The sequence below is a fragment of the Pleurodeles waltl genome, chromosome 5, assembly GCF_031143425.1.
Source record: "Pleurodeles waltl isolate 20211129_DDA chromosome 5, aPleWal1.hap1.20221129, whole genome shotgun sequence".
NCBI classification, from domain to species: Eukaryota; Metazoa; Chordata; class Amphibia; order Caudata; family Salamandridae; genus Pleurodeles; species Pleurodeles waltl.
Genome location: NC_090444.1, coordinates 359,588,713 through 359,613,628, shown reverse-complemented (window position 1 = coordinate 359,613,628; position 24,916 = coordinate 359,588,713). Strand labels below are relative to the sequence as shown.

General features: G+C 44.4%; 1 protein-coding gene across 4 annotated transcripts in view; it reads left to right on the top strand.

The window, feature by feature from the left end:
* MACROD2 (mono-ADP ribosylhydrolase 2) overlaps nucleotides 1-24,916 on the top strand; it is a 5,612,477-nt gene that overhangs the window by 1,084,350 nt on the left and 4,503,211 nt on the right. The window lies entirely within an intron of this gene.

The following is a 24,916-nucleotide window of genomic DNA, read 5'->3' as shown; positions in this document are numbered from 1 at the left end:
CTCCTGCTGCTTTCCTAGGCAGAGGAAGGCAGAGCAAAGGATTTCCTGTGGGAGAGGGAGGTAACACCCTCTCCCTTGGAAATGGGTGTAACATGGCTTTGGAGAGGAAGCCTCCCCAAGCCACCGGTATGCTTTGAAGGGCAAATTTGGTGCCCTCCTTGCATCAGTCCAGGGACCACCGGTCCCTGCTCTGGCATGAAACTGGACAATGGAAAGGAAAGTGACCACTCCCCTGTCCATCACCACCCCAGGGGTGGTGCTCAGAGCTCCTCCAGATGGCCACTTGATTCTGCCATCTTGAAACCAAGGTGGGCAGAGAGCCCTGGGAGCATCCAAGTGGCCAGGTCTGGCAGGTGACGTCACAGCCCCCTCTTGATAGGTGGTCACCCTACTAGGTGACCAATCCCTCATCCTGGGCTAGTTAGGGTCTCCCTCTTAGGTGTGTCCTCAGATTCGACATGCAAGATTCCAGCAGGACTCCTCTGCATTGTTTACTTCATCTTCTGTCCACTAGGACTTCAACAGGACCTGCCAACCTGCAACTACAGTGACGACTCTGCTCTGTGACATTGTTTTCCGGCTCGTTCGAGCAGCTGCAGCATTTCCCCAGCTGTGCATTCTCTGGTGGTGGCGAGTCTTCAGCCTGCACAAGAAGCAAGAAGGAATCTCCCTTGGAGTGAAGGAGTTACTCACCTATATCCGCAAGCACCAATTGCAACGACAACCAGCTGCATGGATCTTCTTTCCTCTGGAGCTGCGTGGATCCTGCATCACAGGTGGTGGTCTGGCGTGGTCCGCTTGGTCCTCTCTACCAGCTGTCCAACTTGAGAGATGGTAAGCCCTTGCTTCTCCTTGCAGAATAGTACCCCTGTGCACCACGACTCTTGCAGCTACCAAGGCTTGTTTGTTCTTCCTCCATGGAATCCTCAGGCTCCGTATAGCCGAGTCCCCCAGCACTCCTTCCTGCAAAACCCAGTCGCCTGCCTGCTGCTTCAGTGACGTGGGATTCTTCTTCATGTGTGCTGAGTTGGCCACACTGCAACTCCTGTACCTGCTGCCAGTGGGTTGCCTGTCGGGGCTGCCTACTCTTCATGTGACTCTCTCTGCTGCTGAGGGTCACCCCGAACTCCCCTCCTTGGGTTGGGTCTCCTTTCAAACCTTCTTCTCTGTCTCTTGCATTTGCCAAGGCTTGTTGGTGGTTTTGCAGCACCACTGACTGACTCCATCACGACCGCCGATGAGGGGCATCAATCGCATCACTTCTGGAGCTCCTCTTCTACTCCTGTGCTGCACTGCTGACCTTCTTCATCCACTGTCGACCTGGTCCTACATCCACATAAAAGTGGGTAATGGCTCCTGCGACAAGTGAACACTCCATCTCGAACTGGACTTGGTGCCTTTCCTTTTCAGGTCCTCTTCTGTCAGGATCTACCTTTGGGTTCTTCCAGTCTTGTCTGGGTCTTGCACAGTTCTTGTCCAAAGTCCTCCTGTTGGTTTTGGGGAAAACTAGGTACTTACCTCTGCTCTCCTGGTCACTGGGGGTCACTCTGGTACTCACCTCTTGGGGTTCCTAGTTCCTCCAGCTCCCCTCTACTGATGACACTTCCTTGGGTGAGGGACTGCCTTTCACAGTCCACTTTTTTAGTATATGGATTGGCCCTCTCCTAGGGCCCTCACTGTTTGCTATTGCTTTTACCTCTGCCTATTGCTTTCTCTGGTATTTATTGTTTGCGAATGTGTATATAATAGTGTGTGTTACTTACCTCCAGTTAGGGTATTGCCTATACAGTATTTTAGTATTTGTGTTACTATAATAAAGTGCCTTTATTTTTGTAAGATTGTATGGTTCTTTCATGTGTGTAAGTGTTGTGTGACTATAGTGGTATTGAATAAGCTTTGCATGGCTCCTAGATAGGTCTTGGCTGCTCATCCATAGCTATCTCTAGAGAGCCCTGGCATCATACACTGTGTCTGCACCTCACTAATAGGGGATACCGGGACCTTGTGTTAGGTGATAACACCATAGGTGCTCATCACACACCAGGCCAGTTTCCTACAGCAACAACTTGTGTAAACACTCCACTTGTGGTGGTCATGGACTATCCTTTGTGGTTGTACCTTCTCCCTCCATCCCTGAGAATGTCTTAATGTAAAATTGAAGGGTCGTTGGGTTCCTGGCGTCTTGTCTTGATATGAGCATAGTCATGGGTAGTATGGAACTTTGATGCACATGCCTGAACCTGAATATCTACTTGACAAATGCAGTGAAAGAATGTATGGGGAACACTACGGCAATGCCCTGCCTGAGGAATCCGAAAAGAACACATTTTGACCCAGTCTTCAAGCACAGGATGAATCCCTCTCATACTGTCAGAGAGCTCACTGGATAACTCCTGCCTCCTGCAATCTGGCAGTCTGTTCAGAGGCAAAAAACACACCGATTGGAGCATCGGTTTCTGCCACAGTCTAAAAGAATAAGAGTTCAGTTATCATGACTAAATGATTCTTTTAATTATGCATCTGTCCCCACTTGCAAAGGAGGAGTGCTCTCTTCAGGGAAAGCATTTGGGAACTACAGTGGAATTGTATATTTTTGCTAGTTGCATAACCAGTTCGATTTAGGTTAAGACAATAAACCAGGGTCCTTGCTGCTATTTTGTTCTACCGTGCCTAGCACTGCAGACGACTGTCTATGCTTCTTTTATTGTACTAAGTCAGGATTGTGCATGCAAGCTATAAGAGCTTAACGATTCCTGCCTCTGGAACCTCAGATGATAGGCACTCCACCGTATCAATCACACACAAGGGAGAGGAGTCATGTTGAGACTCCGCCTCAAGCTATTTCACCAACAGGTTCAGTCCAGGCTAGGCACAGGCGACTTTCTCCTCTTTTTTCCTCAGTGGGGAAACTCCTGTTCATCCCAGTTTATCCAGGTAGCACTGATTACGTAGTAGGCAAACACAAATATTTACAATTCCACTCGTTTGAACTTTTGTGTTGTGAAGGGGTTTTTACCATCCCTCATTACAACACTGGTACAGAAAGGGCAGCCAGGCTTGCCTAAGACTAAGGTAAGGGTATATAACGAGGTATGAGTGCAGGTTTCCCTCCCACGCATAGTAGATATATCAAACGTAGCAGAAGTGCACACACAAACACACACTCACAGCCGCATGTCCAGCAGCAGTGCATACTTACGTCATATGCACAGAAGAGCAAAGGCATAGATAGCAAGTGCGCATGCTTCTTAAATTATGCAGTATGGACACCTTGTGCAATTAAAGGTAGTTTAGACAGGGACAGGTGTATAGTTAGAGGGGCTTGATCGATAGCTTGAAGATCATCAATAGCGGCCTATGCAGCTGTTATAGGTAGATTGCTTCGAGGTGAGTGCTGTGGTCAGAGTTAGTAGGTTGATGTACTGACTGGCGGCACATGAGGTAGTTATATGTAGCTTGTTTGGCGATGATAGAAAGGTCCTATTTTTATAATAGAATAATATAGCGCCCAAAGGTCGAGGAGCTGGTGTAAATAGAGTGGTAGGAGGTGGGCAGATTGAGACAGAGGAGGGGCCACGGGTAGGTGTGTTGGTGCTAATAGCTGACAGGTCTCTTGCGACCATGTCCGTGGTTGCAGGTGGGAGAGGCAGGGTGATAAGAGGTTGGCAGAATGGGGGTAGTGGTTGCGAGCAGAATAGGTGCGCTCCAGCAGGCCTGTTGTGTTAGACATGTGTGAAGTCTCAATGGCAGCCTGTACGTTGCCTGCCTACACTTAAGCATTCTGAAAGAGGCATTGTCCCCTCAGCCAGCACTGAAGGCCTGAGCTCAGTCCACAGGCACCAGCCCTCTACGCAGGCCCATTGGCTCACCGCTCCATCCTCTTGGAGAGGGACCTGAGTGCTGTACTCCTCCGGCTCCAGACCCGGTCCCAACGCACACTGGTTGGTGCTGGTAGTGAAGGCGTGGACCACAGCTCACGGGACAGCAGCAGGAACCAGGGCATGGCGTCACCTGCCAGCGCGAGCCTGGTGGCCACTCCTTGATGGTCAGAAAAACACAGCCACGTGGTAGCACGAGGACTGTGCGCCAATGCACAGTGACTTGAAAAGGGAAAACCTTCCGCCAGAAACACCACAGACCCAGTTTTAGCGTATGTATGCTTTTTGTTTTATTCTTTATGGAGTATATATGTGATCTGTATTAATGTGCACGTGCCTCCGTCACTGCTGTTGAATCTGATTAAAATGGTGTGAAGCATTCGTTCTATTGATAGTAATCGTATTTTGACACATTTCAACAAAGATAAAACATTAATTTTTTTGTGGCAGCTCTTGTGTTTGACGATAATGTGTATTTTGGTTTGATGAAAAGGTGCAAGAAGACTGCGAGTGTTTGAGCAGGTTTAATGCAAAGATGAGTAGACAATGAACTGGAAGCACTTTTGAGTGGTACGAATGACTGCACCGCTGAAACATATACTCTCAAAGCGTTATTGCTTGCCAGAAATCTGTTATGTGCACAGATAGGGTGTGAATTCTGTTTTAATTGGCTTTGTTTTTGGAATCACGTTTTCCCCATTAGTGTTATATTTCCACTTGCACTGTATGAGCAGCCCCACCCTACAAGAGTCGCTAACGGCGGACAGGGTCACACTACCTGCTATTTAACTCTATTCTCAATTTCACGATGAAAGAATGAATTGATGATACCCCTTTCTGTCGACAGTCTAATTCTGACTTTTATCGTTTTGTAGGATTTGGAGAATTGAGGCAAGATACTGGGAACAGGCTAGTTGAGATAATCAAGAAGCTACTAATAGTGATGGGCCCAGAACAGACGTGCTTTGTGCATGAGGGGTGATTGAGAGAAAAAACAAGACTGACGGAAAAACATGGTTAAACAGTTTTGTGAAGATGGATAAATAAGAATTTACACGGTTGATGGAGAGTTAGAAAAAGGAGGAGTTGGGCAATTGAAATGAAACACACCTTTAAGGAGGAACCTCTGGGTACAGTTGCCTCCTGAGTCTAGAAACTGAGGCAAACATTCTTCTAGGGCACAGGCAAAGATGGTGGCCGCACTCAAAGCAGCACAGAACTTTTCAATGGGGTGTGCTTACAATAGGCCTACCTTAAAAAAAAAAAGCCCCACCATAGCTTTGTGGTAGATGTAGTGCTTCCATCTTTCATTCCAATGTTCAACCTCCCTTTACCAGTAAAACATTGATTAGTGTCCAATGATGTAACCTTCTTGCAATTAGAGGCAATGTTCAATTTTCACTGAGGTAATCTGACATATTTCACTTTCATAAAAGCTGTACCTTGCTATGTGGTGCTCACTTTAAACGCTGCAGTACCATTAAATACCTCTCTGTCTCTTTCATGAAAAAAATAAACATTCTTTTAGTGCACATCAGTGGCCCTGGAAACTGCAAATACCAAAGTCTTGAACACAGATTGTGGTAGCACTCAGGCAGAATCATTTTATTATCTCAGTCACGCTGTCAGCTTACAAACAAACCTCGACAAACTATTACCATTATATTTATTTGTAGGAAAAGGTGACCAAGAAGTCAGTTTAAGGCACATTGGAAACATGTAGGTATTGGCACTCGTTCAAAGGCTGGACTACCCTCAAAGCTAAATATACATCATGCTCAGTTTTAACTGATTTAGACATATCTAAAGTACTTAAAATATATTCATTTGTCTTACACTGCTCGGTGCGTGGTTATGTTTTTCACTGTCCTCGCCCTTAAAAGTGTCAGAATCCCAAAAAACAGTTCATACCATCGTGATCAAGCATCTTGACAGACACTTGTACCATCCTTTGTGCGGGTCCAGAAGTGGGATTGTTTCCTGCCACCATATCGCACATCACTACTGCATATCATGAACAGCTCGAAAGTTTCCTCCTTCTCAGGCAACACGATACCCGGAATACCGTAAAAGGACATATTAAAACACAATATCCCTCCTGTCTATTGCGTTGTAAGTGCCACCTTACACAAGGCTTTGCCTTCTTCCCTAAAGGGGTTCCGCTTTGACAATTTCTAAGAAAGTTCAAACGAGCCCCCCTGACCTTTTTAACTAAAGATCCATCACCAAAATCCAGTTCATTAGCAAAATAATCAAAAACGGCAGCATCAGTCTAGCCCCATGTCCTTTTTAGCCCCAGGAATTTGTATGTTCGCTTCAGGAAAACACCAGAATGGGGCACAGCATGGAAGTGACTGTCTTATGCAAGTCGGATGATGCTCTGTGCATCCTTTCTGCATTTCTAAGTGGTCTATGATGCAACTGACTCCTATAATTTTCTCAAAACCATTTCAGCTAGAATCGGTATATAAAATGCTGAAAAGCTCAAGTAACATTTCAAAATGACTTAACTAGTTGAGTGAAACATGACAATCCAGAGCATAATGTATCGAGCTCCAAGTCTGTTGCCATTATAAGGGCTGATCCCGGAAATGAATCTTCTGAAACAGTGTCTCCATTTAGCACCTAAACATTGTCTTCTCCAAGTAACTGCACATCCTCACCAAGAAAGTGATATACCAGTGTGCATGCAGCATAAGTAACTAATTAAAAAACTGACATTTTGTCTGTGGTATTCAGCACCCAAGTGGTCTAACTTGAGTGTGTTTCTTGGGTCTTCGGCTTTTCTCATTAACAAGAATTTAACTTCAGCAAGGGTGGCCGCCTGCATCTCTACGGTGAATCTCCAGTTTAGCCACTGCTCTAGGTAGGCTATCTTCACTTTAAGCTCGAAACCTCAGATCACCACTGTCATGTCCCCCCCCATCCCAGCTCCTAAAGAACGACACAGGGAAACTGGCGGAGGTAAGCACATGCTGCTTTATTTGTTGATAGTATTGCCGCACATGTAGGCGCTTTCTTCTTCCTGACTGGAAGTGGTATCCCGTGTCTGATCCCCTCCTCGCCAGTTGGTGGTGGTCCTAGAGACCATTCCTCGCCTGTGCCCATCGTTCCAACATCTCCCCCCTTTGTTGACCAACTATACACATTGTGCACTTAATGTAGTGGTTGGTAATACTAGGTATGTTCTGTGTTCTCCTCATGCAACAAATATGTGTAGATGTATAGATAGAGAGATAAATGAGAGAGAGAGATGTTGTTAGATAGAGGTATCATGGCAGACTCTTATCTCAGTTCTTCAATCAGTCTTTTGGGCTTCCTGCATGCTCTCATTGGGCGAGAGCACTCCTTTCCATGGCCTTTTTCTTCTCTTTCATCCTCAGCCTGGAGAGGTCCCTCTTCGTTGGAACAAACTGCTTCCATTGATTCATCAATGTCTTCGCTCTGAGACTTCTGGTCAGCACTTGGCCAGGCTCTCCTTCATCATCATCTGACATTTTGAACTCTGTGAAGTTAGAGCTGTTCCTTGTGATGGAGTAGGGCCGTGCCACTGTAGTGATCATTGATCCTTTGATGTTTGTTATCTTCAGATGCTGGCTCGAGAAAAGGCTGTCTGAATTTTGTGTTTACCGTTGGCGCACAAGGACTAGATCTCCATGCTTTAGTCTAAAGGCTGTGGCATGACGCTGTGCATCTGCTTGTTTTTTTCATTTTCCTCTTGGCCTCTTGATCACGTGCAACAATGTTGCTATGTTCTGATGGGGCCTTGGCTTCCAGTTGAGGTAGACTGGTCCTGCTTGTTCTCCCAGTACTAGTTCTGATTGGGCATCTTCTTGTGGAACTGTGTGGAGTGTTACAGTAATCCCGAAGTATTAAGCATAGTGCTTGTGCCACAGAAATCTGCGCCAGCTTGCTCATTGGACAGCTTTCTTTATGTTGCCCATAAACCTTTCCACCATGCAGTTGGCTTGCGGCCACAGGGTTGTTATTTTACTATGGTGCACTTCCAGGTATGCCATGAGCTTGAGATATTCCTCACCTGAGAAATGGGGTCCATTGTCTGCCTTGAGTGTCAGAGAGGCACCCTGCGCTGCAAATATGTCATCCAGAATCGGTAAGGTGGCAGTGGCTGATGATGACGATACTTGGCGCACTATAGGGAAGCGAGAGTATTAATCAGTGATAGCTAGCAAATAACCACCGGTGTCTAGAGGCCCATAGAAGTCTGCTGCCAGTGTTGTGCATGCACCCCCAGGGAGGTCAGCCCTGGCTTGGGTGGCTTTCCCGTTATCTGATGGAGATGGCAGTTCATAGACATGTCTTCTACTAGATGGTCAAGTCTCGGGAACCACACTTTTTCTCTCAACATTCTTTTTGTTGCCAACATGCCTCTGTCTGACGCATGTGCCAGGCTGACTGTCTTCTGGCAAAGTGCCTTCAGTATGACTTTCCTGGTGCCTCGGAGCAGTATTCCTTGCTGTGTCTGACAGCTCCTCCCGCACCTGTTTGAACATGAGTATTTCCTGTCTCATGAGCCCTTCACCCATTTGGCTGCTGCTGTTCACGTCTCCACCTCTGCTGCTACATGAGTGTTCTGACCGCTTCTAGCGTGACATCAGTCATTGTCTCTTGTGCTAGTTCCTCCATCGTGATGTGGGTAGATGTATTCTGTTGCAGCACAAAATTGAGATATTCTTCGGCCATGGAGGACGTCTTTGTCGGCCGGGTTGTGCTCCTTCCCTAGTTTGTGTACTAGTCTGAAATAGTCGTCCATCTGGCGAATCCCCTCACCTTTCGATGCATGGTGGAATTTTTGTATTGGGATTCCCGTATATTGTGACCAGTGCATGGTGATCTGTCACAATGGTGAATGACTTCCCGTAGATGAACATGTGGTAGTGCTCACATGCCCATACTACCACTAAGCTTTCTTTCTCTGTTTGAGAGTATGCCCTTTCTACGTCAGACGGGCTCCTGCTTGCATATACAACAATGCGCCTTGGTGAGTCTCTTCTGGACTTGTGTTGAGCGAAAATGGCTCCTAGCCCCACCAGGCTGGGGTCTATGGTGAGCTCAGTGCACAGGGACTCGTCAAAGTAGGTGAGGTGAAACACAGTTATGACACCATTCCGAATGTCCTCGAATGCCTTGTCACATTCTGGTTTCCAGAGGAACGGCTGCCTTTGTTTGGTGGGCTCACAAAGTGTGGTGCTCATATTGGCAAAGTCATTGATGTAGTGATCACAGAAGCTCACCAACCCAAGGAATTAACTCACTTATGCCACATCCACTTGGGGTTGTGTATTTTGGAGTGTTTCTACCTTGCTGCATCCCTTTCCGGGAGAAGATGAGTCCAAAGTAAACAAGTTCTCCTTTTCCCAGCTTGCAATAGCCCTCATTTAGCATTAGGCCAGTCGTTTCCAGCTGCTTGCATACCTCCTGCAGTGCTGTGTTGTGCTCTTCATTTGTTCTACCGAATACTAGGATGTCATTACTGTATTTTAGACACTTTTTTTATGGGATTAATCGCTCATCTCACCATCTCCTGAAATCTCACTGCTGCTGATGACACCCCGAAGCTTAATCGCGTATAACGAATTAGCCCCTGGTGGGTGGAGAATGTGGCGATGTAGCGGGACTGGAAGTCCAGTTCCAAGTGGTGATAGCCTTTGAATAAGTCTAGTTTTAAGACCACACAGGCCCCAGTGAGCAGCTGATCATGTTGTTCAAGTGTGGGCCTGGGTGGCATTCCCTTTCGATGGCAGTGTTCGGTAGATGCAAGTCGACACAAAGGCATATTTTTTTTATCTTTTTTTTGGGGGCATGGCCACAATGGGGGCACCCATGGGGTTGGTCACTCCATGGGCCTTGTTATCCTCAATGCAAGTGTTATACACTACAAACAACAAGAAGCAATATTACCTATAGGTTTCCAACTCAAAATGATCTATCAGTTTTTTAGGCTATTTGTACACTTGCAGACTTCATCACAAATATTGCATGAGGGACATCAGAATCCATTTCAAGAATAAGTTGGTGATTTTCTGACACTCCGGAACATACACTTTCAGTTTGGGTACAATTGAGCTCAGTGTGCTGTAATGAGAGTCCAGCACTCTGGGCCTCATGGGGGGGGGGGGAATTAATACTTAAACAAAGTACTTAGACATTACAGTACTTGAACTGGAAACCAAAGATGAGAGGAGACTTGGTGCAAGAAACTCCAGGGGATAACGACTAGTAGCTCATGAAGGAAAACACTGGAAGCATTGCAGACACCAGAATCATCAGGAAAGCTTTGTAGACTAGAGCAATGGAAGTTCCAGTCGACTCAGGAAGTGAGTGCAAGGATGAGGTTTGCGCAGATCTGGAAATAGTCCAATCGCTGATGTAGGTTCAGATGGGATATTCATACTGCAAGAAAACAGTGTTACAGAAAAGGCACATGTCCCACGTGGAAGCGTGGAAACATCAAATGAACCCGGGGTAGATCATGTGTGAGATACTATATATATGAGTCTTGCTGATGTCAAGTGCAAATAGTAACTGGCAGAAATTAACAAGTATAAAAGAACCCAAGTGAATTATGGGGCAGTTCAATGGGTCACCAGGGAAGAATAATTATCTTAAAAGTTACGTGACAATCTGCAGGTGCAAAACAGAATAAACCTGCATAGCAACAGAACATGACGGTCAGTGGATCAGGCTTCTTGAGAGGGGGGCCATGGAGTACTTGAGACATAAAGGCACTACAAGGGATGGATGACTTGGAGTACTCAGTACAGGGGTGGCACAACAAAGGAAGCACATATGGCATAAGATGCAGTTGTGACACTCAAACACAAAGATATGGAGAACTCTTAATTCTCTTGAAGTCAATGGAATTCATTGAATCCAAAATCATGTTACACTAAGACACCTGTTTGAACTGTGGTGGACAGCAGACAATATAATCAGTCTACTTCACCATTGGACTCATTGGGATGCACTGGTAGAATAACATACTGCCAGGTTTGCAGCATTCCTACTTAACCTCAAGGAAGCGTTTAACACTTCCAGAGGATGTAAACATTTTTGATGAAATGTAATAAATATTAGACTGTTATTGCACACGCTTTGTCCTTAAACTGCTAAACACACTATGATATGCTATGATATGTTGGTCCTAAAGAGTAGAAAATAAAGCTATTATCAAGTCTCTTATCAGTATGGCTTTCTCATGTCTCATCTGCCGCAAGCCTGCACTTAATCAACTCATGGCATTCTACTATGTGGTCTGCTGGCTGTTTTATCCATAAAGTGTCTAGTGCAATCAACTAAGTTTCTTAATCTTTGAATAGAACACAAAGGTCTTAAGATGGAAGACTCTGAGAATCTGATTTCAACATGTGACGAGAGTCAGTGATTCTTTGGAAGCACCCATGAACTGAATAGGGCCCAGGTGACCTGAAAGGCAAGCTGCGAGTCTGTGCTTGTGCCCTGGTCGTGAATCTTTTCATCAGAGGTGCAAACCAGTGGCATAACAAAGCCCCCCTCAGCTCCTGTGGTAAGGGGGGGCGACCTCCAGGGGTCCCCTCACCACAGCAACTGGCCTGCGTGAGTCTCGAGGGTGGGCCTCCTCCATGTTCTTTGCACGGGGGCCTATCCAATTTCTTTACGCCACTGGTTCATACTAATTATGCACAACCTACTCCAGGGATCTGCTGTTCACCTGTATCTTTGTACTGGGGCACAGCCTGTACCCATGCTTTATTACCAAAGTGGGCACAAGGTAAACAATCTTTGGGAAGGCACAATGACTCAGTGGCATGAAGGAAGTAGTACAACTCCCGAGGGTCCCCCTTGGGAGGGGGAATGGTGGTCCCATGGATAACTACGAGAGAGTACCATCACACACTACACCTACCGGTGAGGGAATGCCTGCCCCTCTTGAATTTGCCGCTGCGTACTCAACATTGAAAATGGGCTAATGGATTCAACTCTGTGGTCAGTCTTTCAGTGCTGCACTCATCCCACAAGTTCAAGTCAAAGTTGAACACATTAATGTTGGAAGTGAGAGAGTTTATCGTATTTTTAATATGTCTCACTATCTTGATCTGCACTTGAAACACCTAATGAGCATGCACCCTATATAGTCCAGAAGAGTGTTCCATGTTAAATGATGCTGCTCCGGGAGTTCTAGAATGAGCACATACACCACTTCCGTAAGATTAGCATGTGATTTTACATGTTTTTTCAGTGATATCTGGGGCTATTTTTTTAAATCAAAAGTGGCCTAGGAGCAAAATGAATTGAGCTAAATTTAACTTTCCCTTTGATCTCTTAATAAAAGATCCAGATTACCTACAGTGTTTTCTTCAAAATGAGACTATATTGATACTTAAAGTCTATAATATTCAAGTAACAACTAGGAGCAAAAATAATTGTGGATTGCATAAAATATATGAAATTCGTATTGTGTTCTTCACTGTAACTTCCCTGATTTTTTTAGAGACTTTGCCTCTGTATTACTCCTCCTTCCTCACGATGACCCTAACAAGCAGCATTGTTTTTGGGCTTCAATTATTCTGTGTGATTGATAAATTGTATATAATTTATTCTACGTTATGTTCCTTCCACTTCTTGCATTCGTTTACATATAGACTGGAAGTTTGACTTTATTAGAGGTAATTTCTCACAAGTTGGTAACTTCGAGATGGAGTGAGGACATGGCCAAATTGGAAATCCTAAAATTAATGGACTTGAAGGTTGGCTTCTTCCGTACACACACCCAGAATTTGCAACAGCACACACACACCAGATGACATCAGAACTGACCCAATCCTCCTTCAAGTCAAAAACAGATGAAGGTACATCTTCAAACTACACTACACAACCCAAACCAATCACTCCCCCTTGCCTTCAATGCAACATTTCTCCTTGTAAAATGACCATGAATCATGGCCTAGGCTCATAGACTGTATACATCCCAAAGCTATTCTCCAGCTTGGTTCACATTTTTCAAATACCATTTCATACATTCATCACATTCAAAAGCCAGAATTGAGAATCCTAGAATCTGCAGAAAAAGTATTGTTAATGATGGTGTGCTTTGTGTAGGTTTTCCTTACATGCAGGCATTACACGGTGACATATTGTCTGCTAATGTATACGCGAGACCCCCCTTTCAGTGTTTATTTGTCGAATATTTTCAGTATTTGTAGTCTCCATTGTTGGCACTCTGATGTCGGCCAGCACGTGAAACCATGAGATCGCACTGTTTCTCTGTAACTAAAAATATCTCTGGGCATCACTGCTCCAGCAAAGCTTTTAAAGTCCAGGAGTTATGTTAACAGGTCAGATAGGCGGCTGCTGGGTTAAACGTACACAATATGTTTTTTCAGGGACTACAAAGGAACAGTGTATAAATAGCTTTGTCCTTTACACTTTCCTGGTTCCCTGCTGCATGGAGCATTTGTGAAGGCTTCTCTGAACACATTAAGATGAAATTCGCAAGGCATTCTGGTCCTGAAGGCATCTCTTATTGTGGTACCTCTCTTTCTTACTGAATACATCTGCCACGCTTACACTGGCGTACAGAAGATTCATAAACGCATAGTTATTCGCAAAGGGAATAACTGCTAATGGCGCTAAACGTGTAACATCTCAGTAGAAAAATAATGTTGGGTTTTAATCGTTTGTTTCTTAAAATAATATCAAAATCGTGCTCTCGTTTAGCACTAACCTAATGAGAGATGCCGCTGTTATCCCATTTGCTAGTAATCTGGAGCAGAAGTGGCATCTTTTGGGATTCCAGCCTTTGGTTTACAGGCAGGTGTGATACAGATTTCTGCTGCAATAGCGATATCCGAATGAGTATGTACCCGGTGAAAATATGAAAAAAGACGCACTGTGCATCGAGACTAGAACAAACCAAGACACCTTTCACTGTCTTTGAATTTGAGCATGCACGTGGCCATAGCGGAGGAGCCTCGCCTGCCTGTCAGACCTGTTTCAGGGGGTGGGGGGGGAACAGGGCCGACAGTCAATACTGGGCCACATTTAGGTGGGTTGGGGTCTTTTTCCTCTGGTGTCTTGGTCTTCCATTGCATGGTGTGAGTACTCTATTGTGGTCTTGGGCCATGTTCGGGTGCCTCCTCCACTCTATCTACATTGGGCTGATGGAAGCTACCGCAAAATGGATGAAAGAACTCCGTAAGACAGATCCACCTCTTGTGCATGGGGGATTTTGTTCCTCAAGTTCATGGTTGAGGGTTGCGGTCCTCGGCGTGCTTGAAAGGCATAATCAACAAAGGGTGATTTGTAGGTTCATATTGGTTTATCGTCGGCATATAGGGAAGCACAGAGACCCCTCACACACTTGGTTCAACTCCGGACACAAACACAAAAAAGTCCTCTTCTTTTGGATTTCTACATTCTCCTGACTTGATGGGTGATCCTCTTCATTTGAGGCAGCCAACACCTGTGAGAAAAGTCACTTATTTCTCAGCTCAAAGCAGACAGGCAGTCTGCTAGGTATCAGGCAGACTCGCAGGTCTCTAGTATGATGTGCAGTTTTCGGGTTACATCCTCTCACCTATTGGAAACTGACTATCAGTGATACAAGACTTGTACCTTATTATCTTTGCTCATCTGCTGAATATGCCCTTCGTTGATCATTGAAGAAGCTTGGAACTGAAAAAAGTGAGGATGTTTAGGTCCCATTTTTATATACAATTTGCAGGCAGGGATATGGTCACTTTATAAATTCCAGGCAACAGTTTGGAGTTGTTCCTTTTCGCATTTAAATTCTTGGCTGAAGCACAGACACATTCTTTGTGTAAGGTGATAACTGTCCCAGCAGGTAGAAAAGAGGCTGGCTCAAAGTAGAAGTACTGTGCCCATAATATGAGCACAATAAGTATGAAGCTCTGCATTTGGCTGTCATAGGCTTGGACTACTCGAGGACAAGACAAAAGTACTAGGCTCTTGCCATAAATTTCTCCCCCTCTAACAACTGAATCTGCATATCTTAGCATGTTTTCCCCTCACCCTTCGCAGGGTTCAAAAAACGCTTGCTTGCCTTCATGTCAGTAGATATTTTTGTGCAGTGAACAGTGTGGTAACCACTTACAATAAATTCAACCCAAACAACAATATAGACACCTTGACCCATGTGGCCATGAATGAAAATTCCAATCAAAGAAAAGTTTCAAAGCTTTATCTTATAACCACAAAAGTCACATAAATTGTGCGCAAAATCAAATTATAAAGGTAAAAGAAGATAATAGGCTGACCAAATCTAGACCAAATCTACGAAACAAGTTTAATCTACTCAATAGCAACATAGTTAGGCATTCAAGAAGAATAATACAAATTAATAAAGCAAACACTTGTGAGACAGAGACATGTTTCTGTTCAGACAGTGAATTCATTAGTCAAGACAATTAGCAAAGATTCTGAATTTAGGGGTTGGGACATACGTTCTCCCTGCTACCAACCCAATCACGACAACCATGTGTGGGACTGGGCTACACATGCCGGCAAAAGTCAAAAAGAAAAGTAAAAAATAATTTGGAAAACATCTATCTCGGACTAAGTTAAACTAGCTAAAAAAAAGTAAAAGGCAAGTGTCTTCATGGTAATTCCACTCTGGAAAGCAGGTCATGGGAAAGTAACTTTTGCATTAAATTATACCTTTCCTAGGTCCAGCATTCATTTAGTTTTCATCAGCAAAGCATGGAGATCATCAGCAAAGCCCATTAGAAGCACCATCAGGGGGAAAAGTGCAGAACACGGGCTGCTCATGGAAATCGTGAAATGTCCAAAGGGACAAGTTAACAGAGCAAGATTCAAGAGGGGAATGCCACTGAAACTTACGAGTCCTTCCCTGATTAGAAATAATCAAAATGGTTTGATTGGTCAATTCAATTAATCCACATTACACAAAAGGGACAATATCCAATCGGTCCCTTGGCAAAAAATCAAGTTTGCAACATCACAGCAGTTTCACACGTTTCCTGTTGCGTGTGACTCCAGTGAATTTTAACACTTTGTACATCACTTGTTGCAAATCCACGTCTCTTCCCATGGCACAAGACAATTTCCACAGCTCTCATATGAATGGGTAAACAGTGCTACTACTTTACTTTTCAGACCTCGAGTTCTAATGTAACAATATCAAGGACACTGTGAAATGAAACTTAAACATAATACAAAGAGGCTTTGTAATAAGCGTGTGAAACAACCTAGTGGAACAATTAATGTTAGAAGGAAAGAAATGGCTTGATGTTTTATGCTGCTGCAAATATGAAGTCTTCAGGCCTAGATATGCTACCACAAGAAATACAATGCATTAATATCATCATCATTAGTAAAATACACAATATGTAACTTATGTATTCAACATTAATAATAACTCATCAGATTATGTAAAAACAAGTTATTAATACTTGCAATCTTTATTATAACATGACATTAAGTATGACAGATGTGCATTTATTTTTCTGCACACATGTAACTTTAAACTAATAAAACAAATCATTATAAATCCTATTAATTTCTACTCATAATTCATTTTAATGATTAAAATATTTTTTCAACATTGTTAACTCATGTTAGCACTTTGTCAGTTCTGGTAGGCACAATGTCTGCTATGATAGGCACAATGTCTGGCATAAAATATAAACATGTATACTTTTAAAATACGTGTCAGTGCAGCTCTCTATAGATTAGGCTTTTAATCATAAATAAAATGCTGACTTCTGGTGCACTAAAAGCATTACTAAAATTTATGTTCCAACACATATTACCCCCATTCCTCTGCCATCAACCAAATGGCAGTGCTCAGGAAGGATTAACCATCAATCCCCCGCTAAACAAGTTACTTTAGACTTTCTAAAGGCAGCCCTGTCTCCATCTCTTCACACTTCAGTTTCTGAAGCTATGCCCTGAAGCTCAAACACACAAGCACCATGGATCACTATCTGGGAAGGCTGTTTAACAACCTTCATCTTTTGCGGAAATGGATCCCACAGGTTTCAGCATTCACACACTCAGAAACAATATGGAGTCCTGTCACCATTCACCCTTCAAGCACATCCACTTAAGATACATGCAGGGTTGTAATATGGCATTTGAGCAGAACTTTACATAAGCAGACCTGTAGCATTGCACTCTCTCTTTGGATAATATAAAAAGGCTGGTCCAATACAGTGGATTAAATAATGGTATCCTGTCACCATCGCTCACAGTAAATGTCTGAATTAAGACCAATAGTAGCCTCAAACCTGCTGAACAATATGTTTTTGGCTGCCGCCTTCATCTCAGAGCCAAGCACTGGGTCTCACTGTCAGTTTCAGGCCTATGCCTCAGTATGTACTCAGGATGTCGTGTGCTGGGACCGAAAGTTTTTTTAAAAAAGGTATTTGTTTTGCTGATAACCTTGATGCCATTTGATGAATATTCACAAAATGTCCCCCCAAACAATTATGCTTACTTTAGCTGCTGTCTGTAAGGTTTTGGGGTGATCCATCGGGGGGGGGGCAGAGAAAAGTGGGGGATCCCTAAATGCATTTTCCTCATTCATTTTTCCATAGGGATTTTGAACAGCAATAGCGCTGATACCAGTGGAAGTATTTACACCAAATTTGTCAGAAAGGTAGTAGCTCTTGGTCCAGAAAAAGGCATTTTTCTTATTTGGTGTAAATCTGTTCAGTAGTTTTTGAGAAATTAAAGAAAATCCAATTTTGTATATATATATGTCAAAACAAGACCCTTTCAGGGTTAGAGTGATGCATAAATTATGCAAAAAACAAGAGAGAATTCTGGGAAGTTCCCAAATTTAGGTGGAGAGCAGCTTTAGTAAGGAGCACCCTGCTACACCAGCGACACTCTAGATGTGCTCACCTCAAATGTCTGCTTATCTAGCAAAGTTTTTAAGCATAGGATCAGCACAGTGCTGTCCTCGCCGAGCTAGATAGTGACAAAGTCTTTTGCCATTTATACAGCAAAATCTTTAAGCATAGGATTGACCCACTGTCATCCTCGCCGAGCTGTAAAATGACAAAAGCCATTTACTACTCCAGACACAGTATTACAGCTTTGGACTGGTCAAATACCGTCCAAGCCAACCTGGAATGAGTAAAGCAACCCCTGACACGTGTTTCGCTCTCATTAGAGCTCTTCAGAGGGGTTTAGCTTTGTCCAGACACAAGGGAGCACCCAGTATAAGTAAAAACAAGACCCTTTCAGGGTTAGAGTGACGCATACATTATGCAAAAAACAAGAGAGAACTCTGGGAAGTTCCCAAATTTAGGTGGAGAGCAGCTCTAGTAAGGAGCACCCTGCAACACCAGCGACACTCTAGATGTGCTCACCTCAAAAGTCTGCTTATCTAGCAAAGTTTTTAAGCATAGGATCAGCACAGTGCTATCCTCGCCGAGCTAGATAGTGACAAAGTCTTTTGCCATTTATACAGCAAAATCTTTAAGCATAGGATTGACCCAGTGTCATCCTCGCCGAGCTGTAAAATGACAAAAGTTTTTTGCATATATATATATATATATATATATATATATATATATATATATATATATATATGCGGAAAGGATTTGCAACCCCTCCTGATCTCGTGCTGAGATTTGATTGTCTGCCAACACTTTAAAAAGGAAGTGTTGGCAGACATCTTGGGGCTTGATTCTCACGAACAAAGGTTAAAAATAAAGGAAAGGGGCCAGGATACAGGCACCCAGACCCCTTAGCTCTGGTAGTGGGGTCCCAGAAGCGACCCCCAGGGCTAAAAAGCATTAAAAAAAAAAATGCCACAAATTTCCAACGGATTCCGGAATCCGCAGCAAGAAAAAAAAGGGCGGGCTCTTGTGCTTGTTTTCTATGAATCCCCTGTACGGGCCAAGTCCTGGGGGCATTAAATATTTAAATCTGGGGGAATCTCTGGTCCCTATGCAGCCCCGGGTACCGCCATCTCCCCGGGGCTCTAATTTCATGAATTGCAGCGGGCCACCCGCCACCCCCCCCCCCCCCTGCACTCCATCTCTAGCCCCAGGGACCACCACCTCCCAGCGGCTGTAATGACCTTAAATGTAGAAAATGGGCACATAGGCAGAACCAGAGGTCTAGAAACGAGCAGAAAGGAAGAAACGGAGGGCAAGAAACAATCAGAAAGGCAGAAACAGTGGGCAAGAAACAATCATAAGACAACCAGAAAGGCACAAACAGAGGGAAGAAACTGGCAGAAAGGCACAAACAGAGGGCAAGAAACAAGCAGAAAACTAGCAGAGAGGCAGAAACTGAGGACAAGAAACAGGCAGAAAGGCACAAACAGAGGGCAGGAAATGAGCAGAAAGGCACAGAGCAAGAAAAAAAGAAGAAAATGGGTAGAGAAGTAGGAAAAGAAGCAAGAAACAAGCAGAAAAATGGGCAGAAAGGCAAAGACATGCATGAAATGAACAGAGAATAAGAAACACAGAAGAGATGGGTAGAGATTGACAAACGCAAGACAAGAAACGAGCAGAAAGGCAGAGAGGGCAAGACGAGGCAGGGTTGGGTGATTATATGGGGTTGGTTGCAGAGCCTGGCTGCAGGCCAGGCTCTGGGCCAACCCCCGCTGTGCACGGCCAAAGGCTGTGCGGGGCACAGGGTAGAGTGGTTATAGGGGGTTGATTGGCCAACCCCCGGCACACGGCCAAAGGCAGTGCACGTTGGTAGTTGGATTAATGTATAGTAATTAAAATAACTTTACATTAGAAAAACATAAAAATGAACTGAAGTAAAAGGTTACAGGGACGTTCTAGTTAGGAAATAGAATTTAAAAAACATATATAGTCACTTAAAAAAAACAAAGGTTACGGGGACGCTCTAGTTTGGTTCCGAATTTACTCACACAAAACCGTAGAAATTTTGCAGTTATACTTAGTTATTTCAAGTAGCTCTAAATTGCACCCTAAGGTAACTATAACTCGCACCCTCACCATGCATCGATAGTTAAACCAGATTTTCCAGCACTCATGACAACTTTTATAACATCAATAAAAATATCAGTGAAACATTACCATTCGCATTATTGAAGAAAAACTGTGCATGGCGGGGTTGCGAGCTGCAGTTACCTTAAGGTGCGAGTTATAGTTATTTGAACTAACTCTAACTATAACTGCTGAACTTCTATGGATTTGTGTGGGTAAATACAAAACCTAACCATAATGTCCCTGTAACATTTGTTTTTTAAATGAATATTTACACATTTATTTAAATGTATGTATGTGTGTGTGTATAACCCATGAGCCCCTCATCTGCGATTGCTTGACTTTTCTTCCTTTGACACCCCGCCTACTTCCATTTTACTCTGCCACACTATCCATTAACCACTTCTGTTGACTTGAGGAGTGGCATATGTGGGGAGGGAAAACAGGGACAAGTCATGGAGAAGGCAAGCCTTGATAAGAGGAAACACCAAGGTAGGCTTTCATGCTCACCTCCATTTTACAGCCTTCCTCCTCCTTTACCTACCCATTCTTTTCTTTTCAAGTTCTTACAATGTGTTTTAATGGAAGTTATCACTCAATACCTGCTTCCTCTCTGTTCTTTCTTATTTTTTGCTGGTTTTTATTGCCTCATACCATTATCGCAGTTTTTATGCATTTATTTTCACCCTAGTGCACGTGTGGTGAGCAACTGCCAGTGTAATCACCAACATCGCAGTATTAATGGTGTAGTAGAAACATACTGTAGGAGGCTGGCCTGGCTTGTAGTGGGTACCAGAGGTACTTAAACCTTGTGCCAGGTCCAGTTATCCCTTATTAGTGTAGAAGAGGTGTTTCTAGCAGCTTAGGCTGATAGAAGGTAGCTATGGCAAAGCAGCTTAGGCTGAACTAGGAGACATGTAAAGCTCCTACTATACCACTGGTGTCATATGCACAATATCATAAAAAAACACAATACACAGAAGTACTGAAAATAAAGGTACTTTATTTTTATGACAACAAGCCAAAAGTATCTCAGTGAGTACCCTTAGTATGAGGATAAGATATATACACAAGATATATGTACACAAACCAAAATTAGGTAAGTAATAGCAAGAAAAGTAATGCAAACATTGTAGAATTACAATAGATTGCAATAGGAGCACATAGGTATAGGGGCAACACAATACTCCAAAAGTGGAATGCGAACCACGAATGGACCCCAGACCTATGTGAGCTTGTAGAGGGTCACTGGAAGTGTAAGAAAACAGTGAGGGTTAGAAAAAAAGCCCACCCCAAGACCCTGAAAGGTAGGTGTAAAGTGAACCTACTACCGCCAGAGAGCACAGAGGTCGTGATAGGGGGATTCTGCAGGAAGAACAAACACCAGCAATGCAACAACAGTGGATTTCCGGATCTGAGTACCTGTAAGACAAGGGGACCAAGTCCAATAGTCGCGACAGTGTCGACAGTGGGCAGGAGCCCAGGAAATGCCAGCTGAGGGTGCAAGGAAGCTGCCACTGGATGGAAGAAGCTTGGAGTTCTGCAAGAAAGAAGAGAGCTAGGGACCTCTCCTTTGGAAGACTGATGTCCCACGTCGCGATGAAGCTTGCAGAGGTGTTCCCACGCAGAAAGACCGCAAACAAGCCTTGCTAGCTGCAAGGGTTGCGGTAGAAATTTTTGGGTGCTCCTGTAGCCCAGGAGGGACCAGGATGTCTCCACTTGGAGGAGGAGACAGAGGCGGCGCCCAGCAACTCAGGAAGCCCTCACAGAAGCAGGCAGCACCCGCAAAAGTACCTAAACAGGCACTTGGAAGGAAAGTGAACCAGAGTCCACGTGAAGTCACAAAAGGGAGTCCCACGACACCAGAGGACAGCTCAGAAGGTTGTGCACTGCAGGAAGGAGTTTCGGGGACCCAGGCTTGGCTGTGAATGAAGGAAATCCTGGAAGAAGGCACAGGAGCCGGAGCAGCTGCAAATCACCCGGTACCCAGCAATGCAGTCTAGCATGGGGAGGCAAGGACTTACCTCCACCAAACTTGGACTGAAGAGTCACTGGACTGTGGGAGTCACTTGGACAGAGTTGCTGAGTTCCAGGGACCACGCTCGTCAGGATGAGAGGGGACCCAGAGGACCAGTGTTGCAGTCTTTTGGTGCCTGCGTTAGCAGGGGGAAGATTCCGTCGACCCACAGGAGATTTCTTCAGAGCTCCTGGTGCAGGGTGAAGGCAGGCTACCCCCAGAGCTTGCACCACCTCGAAACAGTCGAGAAAGCCGGCAGGATGAGGCGATACAAGGTTGCTAGTAGTCGTCTTGCTACTTTGTTGCGGTTTTGCAGGCGTCCTGAGCAGTCAGCGGTCGATCCTTTGGTAGAAGGTGAAGAGGGAGATGCAGAGGAACCCTGGTGAGCTCTTGCATTCGTTATCTAAAGAATTCCCCAAAGCAGAGACTCTAAATAGCCAGAAAAGGAGGTTTGGCTACCAAGGAAGGAGGATTGGCTACCAAGAGAGGTAAGAGCCTATCAGAAGAAGCCTCTGACGTCACCTGCTGGCACTGGCCACTCAGAGCAGTCCTGTGTGCCCCCAACACCTCTGTTTCCAAGATGGCAGAGGTCTGGGACACACTGGAGGAGCTCTGGGCACCTCCCCTGGGAGGTGCAGGTCAGGGGAGTGGTTACTCCCCTTTCCTTTGTCCAGTTTCGCGCCAGAGCAGGGCTGGGGATCCCTAAACCGGTGTAGACTGGCTTATGCAGAGATGGGCTCCATCTGTGCCCATCAAAGCATTTCCAGGGGCTGGGGGAAGGCTACTCCTCCCCAGCCTTCACACCTATTTCCAAAGGGAGAAGGTGTAACACCCTCTCTCAGAGGAAATCCTTTGTTCTGCCTTCCTGGGCCAGGGCTGCCTGGACCCCAGGAGGGCAGACACCTGTCTGTGGGTTGGCAGCAGCAGCAGCTGCAGTGGAGACCCCTGAAAAGCAGTTTGGCAGTACCCGGGTACTATGCTAGAGACCCGGGGGATCATGAAATTGTCCTCCCAATGCCAGAATGGCATTGGAGTGACAATTCCATGATCTTAGACATGTTACATGGCCATGTTCGGAGTTACCATTGTGACTTTATACATAGGTAGTGACCTATGTATAGTGCACGCGTGTAATGGAGTCCCCGGACTCACAAAGTCCGGGGAATTTGCCCTGAACGTTATGGGGTTACCTTGGCTAGTGCCAGGGTGCCCACGCACTATGTAACTTTGCACCCAACCTTCACCAGGTGAAGGTTAGACATAAAGATGACTTATAAGTTACTTAAGTGCAGTGGTAAATAGCTGTGAAATAACATGGACGTTATTTCACGCAGGCTGCAATGGCAGGCCTGTGTAAGAATTGTCAGAGCTCCCTATGGGTGGCAAAAGAAATGCTGCAGCCCATAGGGATCTCCTGGAACCCCAATACCCTGGGTACCTCAGTACCATATACTAGGGAATTATATGGGTGTGCCATTACACCAATGTGATTTGGTAAATTTAGTCACTAGCCTGTTAGTGACAAATTTGGAAAGCAGAGAGAGCATAACCACTGAGGTTCTGGTTAGCAGAGCCTCAGTGAGACAGTTAGGCATCACACAGGGCACATACTTATGAGCACTGGAGCCCTGCCTGGCAGGGTCCCAGTGACACATAGACTAAAACAACATATATACAGTGAAAAATGGGGGTAACATGCCAGGCAAGACAGTACTTTCCTACACATACCCGTTCCAACATTCACCTTTTTGAGCACTAGCAGAAAAGCTAGTTTTGGGAGCATTCGCATTCTTGAGCTAAGATTATAAAACGTGCATGTGTTTGGGGAAGCTTTGTATTTTCCCCTAATGCACATCTTTATGGTTGTATTTGAGGGGATTCCTTACTACTAGTAGACACAATCCCAAGAGCAGGAAAGAGGAAGTAATTTCAATGGTGGGTGGATGGGTTTCGTTGGGGGTAACCCCAACTATCCTAATGGAGCATCTGACTCTGTTTTCAGGCCTGGGTTCTTGGTCTTATCGTGCCCCCTAAAATTCAACGGATCAAAATCTTGTTTTTCACTATCCTGTCCCTTTGCTTTTGAAACCTCATCTGGATCACTAAGGAAACACATTTCATCCATCAGCTGAGGCGTAGTTTTATCTGCGTCAGTATTTGAAGTCTGCGGGATTTTGTTTGGAAAATTTACAGAGCTGGATTTACTAATGGACTACAAGTCCACTCCTCTCTGGCGGTCATTTCGAGCAAAATGGAAATTTCTATGTGCCTCTTCATTTTTAGGTGTCCTCCTTCTCCAAACAGAGCTGCATTTGCCCCACGTAAAGTGTGCAGAACTTGTGTTCATTGAGGCTGCTTATAAAAATGCGAAGGTCCACACAGCTGTAAAACCCTGCATTGAACGTTGCTTTGCGCCGAAAAGATGCCTTGAACCCAATAGACAGCAGTAAGGAGCCCACAAAACTGGAACATAGAGGAACAACCGCAAAATATGGCTAACGCTAAATTGTGTTTATACAAGGAGCCTAAGGTAGGAGTAGGGTGCAGTGAGATATAATTATTTTGTATGGCGCTCTGCATATTACCTTGCGATCGCTCCAAGCTGCTTATACATAGAGAAAGAAATAGTAAGTACACATTTAGCTGTGGAATAATTTGTATGATTTTCTTCAAATACAAACATTAATTATAGATTTTCAGCTTGAGTCCGGTCGGGTGAATGGGAAAATTGATCAAAATTTGAAAACCCTGAGATTGTACCCTGGTATAAATGATGCAATGCTTTGTAATTTGAGACTAGGTTTGCACAATGTAAATCTACCTAAATATACATGTGAAAGGGATACATATTAATAAAAGTTTTTTGTGCAGGTCTTCAGTGCCACCCTTGGGAAGGCCCTTTACCTTCTAAACGTTCTAACCAAATAAAGAAATGTCCTTGATTCCACATCTACAGCAGGGCAACTTTCACAGCTCATGAAAATGGCCTTGTGCAAAAACAAAAAGAAAAAATAAATGTTAAGCTTTTTTAAAAGTATGTAAAATGAGGCGGAGGGAAATGT